General features: G+C 39.9%; 1 long non-coding RNA gene across 1 annotated transcript in view; it reads right to left on the bottom strand.

The window, feature by feature from the left end:
* LOC141124950 (uncharacterized) overlaps positions 1-12,240 on the bottom strand; it is a 620,003-nt gene extending 607,763 nt beyond the window's left edge. The window contains exon 1 of the long non-coding RNA XR_012241270.1: positions 11,995-12,240. This is a non-coding gene — a long non-coding RNA (uncharacterized lncRNA). The remainder of the gene's footprint in view (positions 1-11,994) is intronic.
* Positions 12,241-12,920: the final 680 nt, after the last annotated feature.

The following is a 12,920-nucleotide window of genomic DNA, read 5'->3' as shown; positions in this document are numbered from 1 at the left end:
ATAGGCGGCACTGATGGCCACTTATAGGTGGCACTGGTATGTGGCACTGATGGGCACTCATAGGCAGCACTGATGGGTACTTATGGGTGGCACTGATGGGTACTTATGGGTGACACTGATGGGCATGGATGGGCAGTGATGGGCACTGATAGGTGAGCACTGATGGGCATGAATGGGCACTGATAGGTGGCACTGATTGACACTGATGGGCGGCACTGATGACACTGATGGGTGGCATTTCTGGGCATCCCTGTTTTTTAAATTGCCACAGAGGTGCCAGTCAGTGCTCATTTGTGGGCACTGATTGGCATATTTTGGGCATTTTTTTACATGCGGATGGCCATGGGGGATGTACCTGGCCATCCACATGCTGGGGGCTTCCCTGGTGGTCCAGTGTGGGCATCTGAGGGGGGGCTGCGCTGATAAACAATCAGCGCAGACCCCCCTGTCAGGAGAGCCGCCGATCGGCTCTCCTCTACTCGCATCTGTTAGACGCGAGTCAGGAAAAGCCGATCAATGGCTCTTCCTGTCAACATCGTGATCAGCCGTGATTGGACACGGCTGATCACGTGGTAAAGAGCCGAGATCGGTGTAGCGGTGTGTCAGATTGCACGCGGCGGCTGTTATCCTGCTGGACATCATATGACGCCCAGTCAGGATAACTGAACCACTGCCCGGTTGTCATTCTGCTATAGGCCGGGCGGGAAGTGGTTAAAATGCAAACAACAATTTAAAATAATCATAATATGTCAACAAAGCTGTTATGAATAAATTACATTCATAACAGCTGTGATTCCTATAGTGATGCTGTGATTGGTCCACAGCTATCACATGGTACCAGGGCCAATCACAGCACCCGATGTGTACGATGTGATAGATGTGGGCCAATCATAGCACAATAGTAATCACAGCTGTCATGAATGTAATGCATTCATGACAGTTCAAAACATTAATGTTACAGTGATCATAACTGTAAGAGCAATCAAAGTTTAAAAAAAAATCCCTGACCACCCCATTCCCCCAGAGTAGTACAGTGTCACTATGGTTACACTGAACTACTCTGATGAAAGTATGTAAAAAAATAGAAAAAAAAGAAAAAAAGGCTAAAGAAAGAAAAAAAAGGTAAAACAGCTAATTAAAAAGTATGTTTTTCTTCTTTTTTTTTTTTAACATACTGTCACCAGTCAGTATCCCTGACCACTGCCACTCCAGTCATATGATGATGCTGTACTGCACTGGTGACAGTATGTAAAAAAAAAAAAAAATTAAAAGTGAAAACATGTTTTATTTATTTTCTACAGTTTCCACAAATTGTGACAAAAATTACAACTTCAAAAAACTCGCCATGCCTCTTATTAAATACCTCAGACATTCTACTTTCAAAAAAGAAGTCATTTGGGGGGTATTTGTAATGTTCTTGTATTTTGAGGGCCTCAAGAAATTAGGCCTTCAGTATAACAGGATTGATCAATTTTCAAAATATATATATACTATAGTTTGTAGACTATAACTTTCACACAAATCAATTAATATCCACGTAATGTGATTTTTTTTACCATAGTGATGTAGAAAAAGAAATTTTGGCCAAAATTTATGACTTTGACTTTGTTGGATATGTTCTATGATAGAAAGTAGAAAAAATAATGCCTTTTTTTTCAAAATTTTCATGTTATTTTAAAAACTGAGTACTGATAAAATACCACCAGAAGAACGCTTTATTTGTGTGAAAAAATGTATATAAATTTAATTTGTGTACAGTGTTGCATGACTGCGCAATTGCCAGTTAATGTAGCACAGTGCTGAATAGCAAAAAAAACGGCCTGGTCATGTAGGGGGTAAAATCTTCTGGAGGTCAAGTGGTTAAAGAAAGCTTATTGTTTTCCAGGTGGAACCTTTATGCCTTCCTCTTGTTTCCCTGGGGAATGTTTTGAACATCAGACCCTTCCTCCTTCCCATGGGCGCCCCCCGGAATCATTAAGAAGGTGTTGCAGTTGCCAGCTGCAGTGTCCGCCGCTGACTTTTTCTGAGTCAGCCAGCTGCTCTCTGTCCTGACACATCTGATGTTCCTCCCTCACCCCCGTCCCGATTATTGGATGAGATGGATTGGCTGCTCAGCAGCTCGGCCATTCCGCTGCTCCTCTTCAGTTATTGGCTGCCTGCCTGTGTACGTGTTGTGTAGATGCCACCCACTCACTGTAGTCAGTGGCCGAGCTGCTGAGTGATACGCTGCCAGTGCCTGCTCATCATCACATCACAGGAAATCCTAACCCGAAGTGAGTGGCATATACATTTGCAAGCAACAGAAGAAGAACCACAGGTAACAGTAGTAAGGGGGAGCATTTTGATTTGTATATTGCTGGAAACTCAGACAGCTATTACTGGAAAGATATGTCTGTGTATGTTAAGAGATAATTCATCTTCTTCACTTTGTATAGGCTGTTTTCATCAAGATCAAAATATGGCCACAACAGATGTATTGCAATACATTGCAATATAAAAAGATGCACATTCTCTAGGCTATATGTATATGGGTATGGACTGGGGGTACGCCTGGCCTTCCAATACAAAGTGACGCTGAATTATCTCTCATATAACACATATATCTTTCCACTGGAAAGATATATGTGTTATATAAGAGATACTGTAATTCAGTGTCACTTTGTTTTGGAAATTACTCAGGCCAGGCGTACCCCCAGTCCATGCTTATATACATATAGCCTGTGAGAATGTACATCTTTTTATATTGCATGGGTGACCTTAAAATGATGCCCCCCCCCCCCCGAAAAAAGTTCTGCGGACACCCATGCTCCTTCCTCTAGTTTTGGAGAAAGGGGGGTTCTTGTGATTCAGTATTCAGAGGCAAAGCAAGTCAGCAGTACCTCGTGGGAAGGTGATTGTTCATTAAAGTTTTCTAAAGTTTAAAGCTGCTCCGCTTGGTAAGCGGAGCAAGATGGGACGTCTTCAAATAAAAGTATTATGAGACAAGGGTTATTTGTAACACTGATCTAGCTGCTCCAGACACCATACTGGTTTTTGGGAGACCGAATTCCCTGGGCTTGGTGACACCGCTTAAGTGGTCATTTAAGTTGGTAAGGATACTACATGCTCACCTTGGCTGTAAAACTATCTGGAGGAGGGATCTTTCTTTGGATTCTGGTTTTACACCTATATGATAACCTACTGGCTAACCTCCTCCACTTAGATATCTGAATTTGAATTTGGGACTGTGCTTCAGCGTTTTAAGTTCATCCTTTGGACTTTGCCTTAGTCTTTTTTCTCAGATTCTTTTCACCATATAAATTTGAGAATTTTCTTTATGCTTTTTTTCTTTTATTATCTGTATATGGTGTTCAGTTAATGTTTGCACACACATGCACATTTTTTGCAAGTTTTTATTATTTATTTTTCAATAAATATATATTTAAATTTGTATTGGTTTGAGAACAGTATGCAATATTTTCTGATATTTATCAAAGCACGTTATTAGGAGATTGGATTTAATTACTCTGATTTTCTTTTTCTTTTCAGTTTCCCAATTTCTCATATTGGGACTCTGCCTTTTTCCTCTTATATTATCTTAGGGACTTCACTTACACCAGCGCTGCACCCACAATTTTTTCTATTTGTTTTAGTTTTGTATTTAGACTTCTGGTGCTGGCAGCTTTTCTTACTGGTTTAATTTCTAGTTTTTTAATATATTTTTTTCTAGCGCAGCGTTACCCTTTCGGGTTTTTTTACTACTACCCACGTAACTTGGACATGTAACGTAGACCTTGGACCACAACGAATGGTGAGACAGCATACCAGTATGACTATTTACTTATATCTACAGACAGCTAAACATAATATTGCTTTTGCATGTGAAACAGCAGTGTCCAATATGTGCTGATTTTACAGGCAATATGTCAGATAATAAAAGCTTTTGTAGCAGTCAGATGGTTGTTAATTCAGTTAATGCCCATTTCAGCAAAGGGTCCTTGTTAGGTGTCGAACTCATGTTGATCATGTTTGGGTGTTGCACCAAAAAAGTTAATTCATTCAGTGTAGTCAGACATAGAGAGTTGTTCCTCAGGAAGCAGCAGGTGTGTACAGACTAGAGATGACTTCTAGCTGCAGCAGGAGGTGATACATTGAGAAGTGATATTATTACCACAGATGAATGTGACAGCTTCCGGCTCTGGCTGGTTGTTAGCCAACAGCAATGAGCTTCCTAGGAAACAGTGATGCATCCACACTTGACCCATTCAGCTGTCAGACTACATAGTATATACTATAGCAAAATAGGAATGCAAAACCACACTCCATAAAAGTCAATCTGTGGGGTTTACTTCCAAACACACTCTCCACCCTAGGCCAAGCCCCACTGATGCGTTTCACCCCCAACTGAGCTTATACCTAGAGAATGAGTCTATTTGGAATAAAACGTATCATAGGGGTCTAACAATTCACGTTACAACCAGGGGTTTGGTTTGCACACATTTGCAAATGTATGCAAAAGCTGCAGGGCCACTTCACAGCACCCTAATGTATTGCAGTCCTAACTCTATACATTAAGAGAGTGTCAAAACTTGGAGAACATATATAATGATTAATAGATTAAGGGCAGGTATGCCTAGAGGGAGCCCACGGCTCCTTAAAGGGGTTGTAAAGCTTCATGTTCTTTCACCTTAATGCATCCTATGCATTAAGGTGAAAAAACACCTGGCAGTCACCGGCCTCCCAGCCCCCCCTTTTACTTACCTGAACCCTTTCATTCAATCGGAGGGGACATGCGTCATTGGATTTGTCAATCAAATCCAATGACGCGAGGCCCAATGCTGGACTCGGGAGCGCGCCCGCAAGGTACTCCCCCAGATATGCCTGGAGGGAACCCAGGCATACATGGCATGCACCTGTTAGAAAGGACAATTCAGTTTGTTGCAGGCTGGTTGGTAAGTGAGCTGGGAATTTTTCTTTTTTGTGTTTTTGTCTTTAAATTTCCTGCCTACACATCCCTCTTCTGAGGCACAGCACACTGGAGACTGGAGTGTGGGCATGCAGACAGAGGAGTAGAGAGGAGCATATTGAGCCCTCTCTCCTCTCTCATCCGTGCAGGGGAGATGCTGTGCTGGCACTGGGCAGTGTGAGAGAGAGTGACACAGGCACTTAGACAACTGCATCCAGCCCCCCAGATGGTTGGCAACCTGGTGATTAGGGTGAGGCCAGGCACACCTTGCCTATGTACCTTCCCAAGAACTTAGTGGTTGTGTTACTTGGTTACTTGGAAAGCCAGCCACAGTCCTGTCTAAATAATATGTCCAGGTTTCAGTTGGCCTGAAATCCCGGATGGGTCAGCAACCCTCATGGTATTGGTATAAATAGTGTGCGGAGATGTAATTGCTTTCATATGGTCCAGAATATATTATAGACCAAAAATCTTTAAGGATAATTTTATCATATACACTCTTGACCATGTGCATGAGAAAAGATTGTGCAACCCTCATTAACAAAGAAATGCTTTCTAATGCTGTCTACTCACCATGCAGCTGCTGCATTGTAAACGCACCTCACTAACTCCTATATAATAAAAAAAAAAAATCAGACTTCTGTATCCTTTCGCGAAAGCGTAAGTCTTCAGTTTTGTCTAAATATCTGGCTACATGTTCACATTAAACATTCTGTGCCTCTTCTATAATATCAGTATATGGGTAAAACTTGTGGTCCTTATGCAATTGCAGTGATGCAGTTACTCATAAATCCTTATTAGTAAGCTCAGTAGACATTGTCGGCAGGCTCAGTCAAGTGTGATTAATTGAAAACAAAAACAGTATTGTAATTATTGCATATTAAAAATAGCACAGGCTTGTTAATGCTTGTGAATTATTAAATGTGTTATTAAAGGTAGAAAAATAAAGTGTGGCTTTTGTTATAAAATGCTAACATTCTTCTGAGCTCACATACTCAAGAACTTGATTAGTTCTATTAAAGGCCAAAACTTTTTTGACAGCAGATCAAAGATGATGCAAAAGACCAACTAGTAAATCCTCACTGGTAGAAATCGACAAAAGTTTTCAAATTCAGTCCACTGCTTGATTAGAACCTCAGTCTGCCCCACTACCCCTAGTAAGTCCTTAACCTTTTGTCCCAGTGACAACGGCTTCATCAAGCAGGAAGTGAAGGGAAAATCTTAATAGGGACATAGACAGAAATACAAATCAGAAATAGGTTCTAGCCTTCTTCTACTTAAAGTGGTACTAAAGGCAAAGTAAAAAAAAAAAGAAAACATTTATGATGCAGTCTATCAGTAGCGTTACACAGCAATCTTTGTTTTATTGCCCCCCCCCCCCCCCCCACAGTAACATTGTTTTTTTATCGGTTGACCCTGCTGTTATTTTTCAACTTCTTTTAACACACCAACCTGTGCAGCAAATGGGTTATAGGATTGAGACACACCTTTTAACACTGACAATGCTTACAATCATCAGCTTTTATACATTTAGTTAAAACCTTTATCCCAAAAAGGAAAAAAAAAATATTTGTAACGGCTTAAACATGTTAATTGGATTTAGAATTTAATGTTTTGGTCACTTTTTTAAATAACAAACATGTTATACTTACCTTTACTTACCTTCTCTGTGCAGTGGTTTTGCACAGAGCAGCCCGAATCCTTCTCTTCCTGGGTCCCCCGTCGGCGCTCCAGGCCCCTCCCTCCTGCCAGGTGCCCCCACAGCAAGCAGCTTGCAATAGGAGCACCCAAACAGGCACGCTCCCGACCCACGGCTCTGTGTCCATTCACATTTAGAGCCATGGCATGGCCCTGCCCCCTCTGTCTCCTGATTGGCTCAATGGCTGTGACTGACAGCAGTGGGAGCCAACAGCTCCCAAATGCCAATCAGGACTGTGAATCCCTGGAGAGATAAGACTCTCATGGTCATTGCTGAGGTGAGAGGGGGCTTAGGTAAGTATTAGATGGTGGGGGCTGCTACACATGGAAAGTTTTTTACCTTCATGCATAGAATGCATGAAGGTAAAAAAAACTTGTACCTTTACAAACACTTTAAGGTTCATCTAAATCTACTAGTCCATCTAACAGTGCTGCTGCCAAAGGGTATCTCTGCTGCACTTCCATACTTCCATAGATAAAGGAGGCACCCTAAGACAAGAAGTGTGATCCTGGCTGGAACACTAGGTGAAAAAAAAGAAAGAAAAAAACAGAAAACAAATGCAGCCACCACATCTACAGATAGGCAAGATGCAATATGTTACATGTTTGTTTTTTAGCTTAGATACTAAAAAGTGTTTTTTATTTCTATATTGCTGTTGAAGCATTTCCTTCTCTTCCTATCTGGTTAAACATTGTCAGCAGAGCAGAAATGAAGGCGATATCACTCTAACGCAGTGGTCATCTACCCTGTACTCAGGGCCTACTAACAGGCCAGGTTTGCAAGATAACTGAAATACATTACAGGTGATATAATTTGCTGCTCAGTGATTGCAGTATTCTAGTCTTCATCTCCCCAAGGTAATACATAACACCTGGCCTGTTAGTGGGCCCTGAGGACAGGGTTGATGACCACTGCTCTAACAGATCCAGGGATAGCAGTAAAAACCCTACAGGTTCTCAACTCTTCTCCGATATATCCAAAAGTAAGAAAGCATGAACTTTGTGTTTTTAACACAAGCTACAATATTTGCTCGATAACATTAGTAGCACACCCATAGATAATTTGTTTGTGTTTCCTCAAATTTCTCTAAAAGTATAATTATAGCCAATACTTTTTTTTTTTTTTTTTTTTTTAGCTTTGAAAGAGCGAAGAAGGACTCCCCCAGATTTTGACAGATATCCAGGGCTCTGCTAAAATGATTTTCCCTCACTTCCTATCCTGCTAACAACATTTTACAGCAAAAACCGATTTTAAAAATCTGATTTAACTGAACCACCAGAGGAAAAGACAACATATATGACAACTCACTGGATTATATTAAATTGTTACTTTGTTAATTAGGATATACAAACCCTTATATTAATAGTGGTACGACACACAACAAACAAGCCTAGAATCACACATACACACCTCCCTCTCATAACTAAAAACATTTCTCCTATATTATGCAAATATATATATATAATATATATATATATCTATATATAGATATATATAGATAGATAGATAGATAGATAGATAGATAGATAGATAGATAGATAGATAGATAGATAGATAGATATAGATGTATAGATATCTATCTATCTATCTATATATAGATGTATAGATATATCTATATATATATATATATATATATATATATATATATATATATATATATATATATAGATATATATTACGGTCACAAATGAGTTCTTTTGCATGTAAGTGACAGTTCATAGCACCCAGCCAAGGTTAACATATCTGTCAAGCAACATAATTGAAGTTCCAGGATGGTAAAATGATGAGCAAATCCTCAGTTAGCTTGCGAATCAAGGTGCAATGTAGTCCAGAGGAGGATCAATCTTCACTGATTGTGTACATTTACGTCAGCTTCATTTATATATAGGCATATAGCCATAGCAATAATGAATCAGCCAAAAGATATGTGTGAACATGGATATAACCTCCCTCACACACCAATCAGGTTCCAGGTTGCACAAAGTGAGTATATTCCATCACTGACTTGGAAGTAAATCCTCAATGTCTTAAACGTCCATGTGTGTCACAGAGACCAAATTGTCATGGGATGTTCCATAGAGTGCATGCATGTTATACTTATCAGTTCGGATTTCTCTGAAGAAGCTTATTAGTCCAGACATCTTTTAAGATATAGGACCAGAATTGCCATTTCAGGGAGATTCCTGCTTGGATGTTGAAGTCTCAAATCACAGAGAAGGGGATCACCAGTGTCCCAGGGGAAAGGGTGGATGTGAAATGTGAAAGTAAGCCTGACTGATTTTATCGGACCCAAGCTGGCTGCTTCAGACATTGTACTAGACAAAAATGAAGGGGAACCTTCCAACCAGAAATAAAAACACTTTTTTTTTTTTTTTAAGTAAAGCCTCTATCAAATTTTTGTTCAATTTTTTTTTCCTGTCTGTATCTCTTCTCAAGAATTTCCCTAGCTTCTTGTCCAGGTGAAACCAGTGTCGGCAAGACAGAAAATAAGGGCAAATCTCTAAAAAAGTGTTTTTGTTTATGTCTGTGTTGCTGTTGGAGAGTTCCCTTCACTGCCAGTCTGGTACATTGTTGTCAGTAGGACAGGATAAGAGAGGAAATTTCCCTAATCTAGCCCCATATGCAGTTGTGCTTATAAGTTTACAGAACCCTGGAAGGGAACCCAGACAACGTCAGATATAGACGAAATGTACGTCGGGAGGTTGACGCTCTGACGTCATCGTGATCTCACTGTGAACGGGCGCTCGCTATGCCGGCTGGCAAACTGCTCTTTTTATCATCCTTTGTGTAAGTGTTTTACCTTTTTTAAATAAACTGTTCTTATCGGATTCACGCTATGGCCACCTTTCTTTTGTCCTTATGCCCTTGAGTTCGAGTGGTGCACCATCCATCGCACTTCCGCAGTCACACTGCACAAAGAGAAGCCTCATCACTAGCTGGACATCCCAGATTGGGTCCGCACACAAGCTTGATTTGCTTGCTTTTCGGTAAGCGTGAATTACATGTGGTGGAGGATCACTGTGAGCAGTGTTTTAATTTCATTCTTCACATACCAGTCCTTTCTGAGGGATATTGAGGGGATTTCCTTTGGGACTTTCTTTACTTTCCATGGAGGATTTCCTAGACTTCTCAATTTATGAACTTTGACATGCATTATTGACTTAATGTTTGTAATGCATTACATATCACTTTTTGTATATGGTCTAGTGGAATTTTGTATCCCATGGATGTTGATATCCCCATAGAGGGTTTTTTTGTTTTTCTCACTTCACGTACCTTGACATGAATTTATTTTTATGCACTCATATATCCATCATGGTATATCACAGTTTTCTTTATTTTTTGGTAATTTTTGTTATTTTTGTGTATATCTCACAGTTAAACTGCTGTTTCTATGGGGTTTTTTTGTGGCAGCCTGGTAATTTTTCTGTTTTCCACAATTAAATCATAATGGCAACAGAGATTACCCAAATGACCCTGATCAAAAGTTTACATTCCCTGGTGATTTTGGCCTGATAACATGCACACAAGTTGATACAATGGGGTTTGATTGGCTATTAAAGGTAACCATCCTCACCTGTGATCTGTTTGCTTGTAATTAGTGTGTGTGTATAAAAGATCAATGAGTTCCTGGACTCCTGACAGGCCCTTGCATTTTTCATCCAGTGCTGCACTGACTTTTCTGGATTCTGAGTCATGGGGAAAGCAAAAGAATTGTCAAAGGATCTGCGGGAAAAGGTAGTTGAACTGTATACAACTGGAAAGGGATATAAAAAGATAACCAAGGAATTGAGGATGCCAATCAGCAATGTTCAAACTCTAATCAAGAAGTGGAATATGAAGGGTTCTGTTGAAACCAAACCACTGTCAGGTAGACCAACTAACATTTCAGCCACAACTGCCAGGAAAATTGTTCGGGATGCAAAGAAAAACCCACAAATAACTTCAGGTGAAATACAGGACTCTCTGAAAACATGTGGTGTGGCTGTTTCAAGATGTACAATAAGGAGGCACTTGAAGAAAGATGGTCTGCATGGTCGAGTCGCCAGAAGAAAGCCATTACTACACAAATGCCACAAAGTATCTCGCTTACGCTAAATACGCCAAACGGTACAGAGACAAGCCTCAAACCTTCTGGCACAAAGTCATTTGGAATGATGAGACCAAAATTTAGCTTTTTGGCCACAACCATAAACGCTACATTGGGAGAGGAGTCAACAAGGCCTATGATGAAGGGTATACCATTCCTACTGTGAAACACGGAGGTAGATTGCTGTTTTGGGGATGTGTAAGCTACAAAGGCACAGAAAATTTGGTTAAAATTGATGGCAAGATGAATGCAGTATGTTATTAAAAAATACTGGAGGAACATTTGCATTCATCAGCCAGGAAGCTGCGCATGGGACGTACTTGGACATTCCAACATGACAATGATCCAAAACACAAGGCCAAGTCGACCAGTCATTGGCTACAGAAGAATAAAGTGAAGGTTCTGGAGTAGCCATCTCAGTCTCCTGACCTCAATATCATTGAGCCACTCTGGGGAGATCTCAAACGTGGAGTTCATGCAAGACAGCCCAAGAATTTCCAGGAACTGGAGGTGTTTTGCCAAGAGGAATGGGCAGCTTTACAATCTGAGAGGATAAAGAGCCTCATCCACAAACATCACAAAAGACTTTAAGCTGTCATTGATGTTAAAGGGGGCAATACACGGTATTAGGAACTGGTGTATGTAAACTTTTGATCAGGGTCATTTGAGTAGTTTCTGTTGCCATTATAATTTAAAAAGATTAAACACGGTTGATTGATAATAAATGGCTTCAGCCAAACACTAACCATGAGTGATTTTTGTGTTATCATTCATATTATCTGAAAAATTATGAAGAAATCATAAATTTTGCCAGGGTATGTAAACTTATGAGCACAACCGTAGCAGCAAAAACCAGATAGGAATATAAATGTGCCCACTCCAACCAAACTAGGAAACAAGTTTTGTTCTTGACATAACTCTTAAAGCTTAAATGTACAGTATATGTGTTCAATACATGGTAAAGCAGCAATCCAACCTTTAGTAAAAAAATATGCATGCGATGTTATACATTATTACTACAGAAACTATAGCTTTGTGTACAAAGTGATTTTGACGTAATGCTATGCATACAACACATCAAACAGTCATCGTATATGTGAAAAGATAAAGCTATAATTAAATGCCTGAACCTACTCTGTGCTATATCCCTAAAGCCTTCATTATATTCCCCAGTGGGGGGGATAGTCACATGCCTCAACAGCATAACACAGAGCACAGATTGTGCCCACGTGCTAGCAAGAAAGTACGTTCCAGCCATACCTGTTTTCCGTTTCTATCGCTGTTTTCTTCAATGTTTTGCTGATCGCCTAAAGCACTGCCAGTTTTAGATTCCAAATGAGCCACCGGAGATAATTAATGAGCGTCTTTTTTTTTTTGTTTCTACCTATATACAGCTATGTTGCTCATGCATGCAAACTCCCTGCTTGAGATCCTGTTATTGTGAAATGATTCTAGATTCAGCAGTTGCTGTAATTTGTTAGCCAGTGAGTGTCATATTAAATGCTGCATTGTAAAATATTTATTATGAGCAGCGTTGTATAAAGAGATTTATAGCTGGGAAGTGTTTTCTGGAGAAAAAAAAAAAAGGCAACAAATACAAGGAAAAAATATTCACTCGAAACCTAGTGTGGCATATCATATTGATTTCAGAAGGAACACTGTTTGTCCAAGGTTGCTTTTGTAAAGTACTGCTCTATAAAGCTCAGGTATGGGGCCATATATTTTGTGCTATTTGCTGCACTGTCACGGTGACCTTGTTCAAATACCTAATCTAAAATGTATTCCAAACATTACATGAGTGACTGCTCCCCAGTTCAGATTAAAATCCAAACCACTTGCTCATTGTCTTGGCTGGAGCAGATTTGCTGTTGTCGTTTGATAAATCCCCTAGATGGCAGTGCAGATTGTAATTAGAGTGATAACTGTAAGCTTTGTTTATCAGATAAACACTTCTTCAAATGCCACTGCGGTATTTTATATATTCGCTGGATCAGTTGTCATAAACTGAGAATGTTTATTGGACGCGAGAAATTTGTGAAACAGGGTTGGCGATGTTGAAGAAAATAACTATAAATGATGCTGAGGCCATTTATTCAAGTTACATTATAACCTGACCTATATTGTAAGAGTTTTCCCTGCATCAACAATAGGTGAGAAATAAAGCTAGCAGTGCCTGTTGTTACTAG

Source organism: Aquarana catesbeiana, linkage group LG01, assembly GCF_042186555.1.
Source record: "Aquarana catesbeiana isolate 2022-GZ linkage group LG01, ASM4218655v1, whole genome shotgun sequence".
Taxonomy (NCBI): Eukaryota; Metazoa; Chordata; class Amphibia; order Anura; family Ranidae; genus Aquarana; species Aquarana catesbeiana.
The sequence above is the reverse complement of the archived record's forward strand: the minus strand, read 5'-3'. Positions and strand labels throughout refer to the sequence as shown.